Source organism: Balaenoptera borealis (assembly GCF_965194805.1).
Source record: "Balaenoptera borealis genome assembly, chromosome: 6".
NCBI lineage: Eukaryota > Metazoa > Chordata > Mammalia > Artiodactyla > Balaenopteridae > Balaenoptera > Balaenoptera borealis.
Window position 1 is genome coordinate 11,120,714 of NC_138863.1, and position 5,828 is coordinate 11,126,541.

The window sequence follows — 5,828 nt, forward strand, 5'->3', positions numbered from 1 at the left end:
AGAAATTGATTGGCTAAAGAAAAGAATAGCATTTATTTGATTAAGCACACTAACAATTTTATGAAATTTTTATTTGTATTCATTTTACTTATTTTTATGCCCCACAGACCCCTGCGTGCTTAAAATCTAAACTTGAGACTTTAGTCAGAGGTGAAATCTAAGTATATGACCCTGACCAAGTAACAAGGTATGATTGTTAAATCATAGAAAACAAAGGGAACACAGAAGATTGCCACTTCCTGGTGTCCAGAGGCTGGGTGGTGATGGTCAAAATACATGTGAGGACCTGACCGGGGACACCCCAAACATTACCTACATGGCTGAGAACTCTGGTATTTTGATTCCAAACATTGCCTACCTCAAAGAAGCAATAAAGTCAAGAGCATATAAACGTCATCATCATTCATTCATTTGTTCACTCACTCACTCATTCAATAAAGCCTTGTCGATCCCGCTGGTCACTTTCTACATGCCAAGCCCGGTATAGCTCTGGGGATACGACATTACTAGCCATGGTTACACATTCAACCAACAGCAAATCATTCTCCAGAGAGACAGTGAACATCCACTGTATTCGTTTTTTATTGCTGCTGTAACGAATTACCACAAACTCTGTGGCTTAAAATACACATGTATTTATCTTACAGTCCCAGAGCTCCAAAGTCTAAATGGGTCTCACTGGAGAAGGTCAAGGTGACAGCAGAGCCATGATCTTCCGAGGCTCTGGGAGAAGACGGGTGCCTTTTAGAAAAGCTGCATTGCCTTGTGGTCCATCTCAGTACAGAATCACAGTTACACAGGAAAAAATGACAATATGAATTATCAATTCATATTGAAAAATAAATAAATAAATCTTTCCTGCAACCTCTTAGCAAAGTTCAAAGTGGGAAATGGATCACAGAAGCCAGAAAAAAACACCCTAAACATCTTCATCTCCTGACTCTCCAGCGCCCTCCACACCAGAGTGTGGCCAAACTTCTCACGTCTCCCCCGTCTCTCAAAACTACCCCCAAATTTCCAAAGAACTCAGTCTGGGCTTTCGTCTCTCATGAACCATCTATTTTCTTTCCTTGTCTAATCCTTCCCTATTCTCCAGATATAAATTGATTTTGTCTTTTTGAACTTCTTTCATTCTCTGCTCTCAGAACTAGCAGGCAAACTCAAAAACTGTAGGGTGGAGGGGAGGATGTCATTTTTACCCATAACTCGCTTTTATCTGTGTAACATATGCGACACCTTATCTAAGATGCTGTGCACACCCGTATATATGTACCATGATGATCCCACTTCTGTAATTTTTACCTAGAAATAGGTGGCATGCGAGGGGCTAAGTGCAAGAAAAGAAAACAAAGCATCTTCTATGCTGTTTGTTAATGTTTGATTTTAAATGCACACAGACACATGTTTCCACACATATTCAACAAAATACCTCATGCTCTTTTGAAGACAAAGAACATAGCTATGACTGTGTTAATCATTTAAGAAGCTATTTTCTCCACTGTGAAAACAGAGCCTGGGGAAATGGCTGTAAAGATGCTTTACAGACAATTATGAAACCTTGCCCTTTCCTCGTCTGGTGCACTTTACTCTCTTGGGCTGTGTGCAAAGGGTCGGCACCCTTATTTTGCATAATTGTCATTCAAGCAAGTGAGTATTCTTTGTGCTATCTATGCAGCCAGCTTTCTTCTGTAGACCAGAACTTGTGTGCAGAACACCACAAAAGTGCTCCAGCCCCAGCTAGTAACCGTAGCTGCTGTTCCTTCAAAGGCAAACCATACCCCATTTAAAGTAAAATGTTAAATGAAAACATACCTGGGACCTGCCGCCTTTCATGTATTCACACAGATTTTAGTAACTGACTTCTGCTATCAAATGGTTCCTGGGTGTAGGTTTTGGAAAAGAAAGAGAACATATGAGTCACTGAATACAGGTGAAAGCATGAGCTCTCCTCCTCTTTCATCCCATCAACCTAAAGCACAGAATGGGGATGGGGTGAGGACACCAAGACCAACCATGATCTTCTTCACCAATTCCTCAGGCCAACCCTCCAAAATACCCATCCTGAATGCCAGCCAACTGCCTCACATAAATTAACATCATTGAGATATAGTCCAGCAACCCTGCACACACCTATGCACGTGGAGGAATCCACATCCTATGCTCCAGGAAGCTGACTGTCTGTATGATTTGCTAAGCAGCTCCTCTGCCCCTTTTCTGTTTGTTCATCCTTGTTTTCCTTAGACCTTAATCATACAGATGAGATCATTAGGCAACATTTAACTTAGCTCCTGATTTCTGCTTTTCTAAATATACGTAATACCTTGCCTAACGTGTTGATTCCTTTCCTGGATAAGCAGGAATAAGAATGAAGAATTAGTAAAGAATGACTGACTCTCTACCCCTAGCTTCCCCTAGGAAAATTTGCAGGCGGACACTGTGGGTGCAGGCAAACCACAGGGCCAAGAGAACATCCAACTAAAGGTGGGCCACATGAGCAAGAGAGCATCCCAAGGAAGATCAGTAGAAGTCAGTAGTCCTGCATGCAATGGAAAAATGAACTCCTGCCTTAATGGTTAACTGAGATTGTTTCCCCTTTTTTTCTTTAAAAATTCTCCTGGTTGAGCAGAATCTTGGGAGCTGGTCTCTGGATGCAAGTCCACCTTCTCCCAGATTGCCAGCTTTTCTGAATAAAGCATCTTTCTTCTCTACCAAAGCTTGCCCCTCAATTTATTGGTAGTTGAGTGGTGAGCAGCCCAACCTGCGTTCAGTTACACTAAGTATCTTCACCTGTAAATTTAGGTTCTGGAAATGGGAATAGTGCCCACTGAATCCCGAACACATCAAGAAATGTTGTTGTGATTAGAGTCTTAGCCAAATAATGGCCAACAAAAAGAAAGTTGTCTATCGAATGGAGAATACACATTGACAATGTGGTTGTGAACATATATAAGTAATAAGCTATTTTTTTCAAAACTAATAAAGCTTTGTGTTTCTTTGGTTTTATTTTTAACATCTTTATTGGAGTATAATTGCTTTACAATGTTGTGTTAATTTCTGCTGTATAACAAAGTGAATCAGCTATATGCATATGTATATCCCCATATCCCCTCCCTCTTGCGTCTCCCTCCCACCTACCCTCCTTATCCCACCCCTCTAGGTGGTCACAAAGCACCGAGCTGATCTCCCTGTGCTATGCAGCTGATTCCCACTAGCTATTTATTTTACATTTGGTAGTGTATATATGTCAATGCCACTCTCTCACTTCGTCCCAGCTTACCCTTTCCCCTCCCCGTGTCCTCAAGTCCATTCTCTATGCCTCTGTTTTCATTCTTGTCCTGCCCCTAGGTTCATCAGAACCATTTTCTTTTTTTGGATTCCGTATATATGTGTTAGCTTACGGTATTTGTTTTTCTCTTTCTGACTTACTTCACTCTGTATGACAGACTCTAGGTCCATCCACCTCACTACAAATAACTCAATTTCATTTCTTTTTATGGCTGAGTAATATTCCATTGTATATATGTGCCACGTCTTCTTTATCCATTCACCTGTCTATGGACACTTAGGTTGCTTCCATGTCCTGGCTATTGTAAATAGTGCTGCAATGAACATTGTGGTACATGACCCTTTTTTTTTTTTTTTTACTTTAGCATGAAATGTATTTTCAGTATTTTTCACGGAATTGTGTCCTTACTTTTAATAAACGCAAAACTTAAACGCATATTTAACAAATATGGTATGATATCACTTATATGTGGAATCTAAAAAAATGATACAAATGAACTTATTTACAAAACAGAAATAGACTCACAGACATAGAAAACAAACTTACGGTTACCAAAAGGGAAAGGAGTTGGGGATAAATTAGAAGTTTGGGATTAACATAGACACATTACTATATATAAAATAAACAAAAAGGACCTACTATATAGCACAGGGAACTCTATTCAATATTTTGTAATAACCTATAATGGAAAAAAATCTGAAAAAAAAATGTATAACTGAATCACTGCTGTACACCTGAAACATTATAAATCAATTATACCTCAATAAAAAAACTAAAACAAGCTTTAATATTTTGTTTTAATTATCAGTGTAAACATTTTTTCAGCTTTACGCTTATTAGCCTCTTAATTTCAATATATATATGTCTACATATCTATATATATCCATGTGTGTCTATTTACAACTTTAGCCATTAGGTAATTTTTGTAACTTTGGTCTGATTAGTTGATGAGGTCCTAATCACAAGACAATGTGATCAGAGCAGAAGGTAGGGCTAAGTCCTTACAAAATAACATTTGATGCTTGAACCACACGGGTTTGAACTCTGAGGGTCCACTTATACTTGGATTTTTTTCAGTAGTAAATACCACAGTACCATACGATCTGAGGTTGGTTGAATCTGAGACTCGCAACTGCAGGTATGGAGGGCCAGCTATAAGTAATATGCAGATTTTTGACTGCATGGTGGGTGGGTACCCCTAACACCTGTGTTGTTCAAGGGTTAACTGTAGTCTGATTCTTGTTCATTTCTGCTAATAATGAGTCCAAAAATGCTTGATTTTGATCAGAAATTTGAAAATGATGACAACTGGAATTTCTGAGCATATCTTAAACCACGTAAAAATTACCAGTGACAAAGAAAATAGGCTTATATTAAATAGTGTTAATTTTGAAGACATTTCAAACTTCCATGAAGGATAACCTTACAAGTGAAGAGTTCAATGTAGAAACCAGTACAAATTTTGGTTAGCTTGTTCAGAAACAAAATGTTCTAAGAATGTTCTGAATATTATTTTCATTATTAAAGTGAAGATAATTTTTATAGTTGTTTGAGGTGCTGTAATATGTCTATTGATACTCCCAGTTGTTTTACCAAACTGGCTGTCTGTTCTAAAATCCAAGTGAGGCTTGGGTTTTCAGAATGTGCACACTCCTGTGTTCTACAACATTCTAAAGATGAACAATCTACCCCACTAAGATTCTTGCTACGGTTTTTGTTAAACTCAGCATTATTTTCATAGAATCTTTCATCTTTAGCTTCATCAATCTTTTCCTCAGCTGGAGCTATATGACAAAGGTCCATATCCTGAAAGGAGTCCAATAAATCTACAACATGGGGCTGTGGAGTGATTGATTTCAGATCTATGAGCACATAGTCTTCACACTGACCAACTGCATCCAGAAGATTATTTATTTTACTGATCAAAGACGAACTATTATCATGAAGGTGACACCAGGAGAGCAAAGCACTCAATGTTCCTCTGAGTTGTCCATAGTTTATAATGACTTCTGCATCTTCCTTAAAACCTTGATTGAAACCTTGTTGAAGAGTAACTGCTTTGCCAGCATCTATTCCATCTCTATAGCCTTCTTTGACTCATCTCTGCATGTGGCTCCGCCATTCCTGCTGCACCAGGACTGACTCGACAGCTTCCTCGTCAGCCACGTCCCCCTCCTCTCCAGGACCTTGGACCAACGGCACATGACTCTTTTTGGTTTTTTTATAAATTTATTTATTTATTTATTTATTTATTTACTTTTGGCTGTGTTGGGTCTTCGTTTCTGTGTGAGGGCTTTCTCTAGTTGTGGTGAGTGGGGGCCACTCTTCATCACGGTGCGCGGACCTCTCACTGTTGTGGCCTCTCTTGTTGCGGAGCACAGGCTCCAGACGCGCATGCTCAGTAGTTGTGGCTCACGGGCCCAGTTGCTCCGCGGCATGTGGGATCTTCCCAGACCAGGGCTCAAACCCGTGTCCCCTGCATTGGCAGGCAGATTCTCAACCACTGCACCACCAGGGAAGCCCCCACTCTTTCTGAATTATG

The 5,828-nt window shown here is 39.6% G+C and overlaps 1 pseudogene across 1 annotated transcript; it reads right to left on the reverse strand.

The window, feature by feature from the left end:
- Window positions 1-410: 410 nt before the first annotated feature.
- LOC309630925 (protein YAE1 homolog pseudogene) lies at window positions 411-5,506 on the reverse strand (annotated as a pseudogene). The gene has a single exon. The product of its transcript is annotated as a protein YAE1 homolog pseudogene (transcript).
- Window positions 5,507-5,828: the final 322 nt, after the last annotated feature.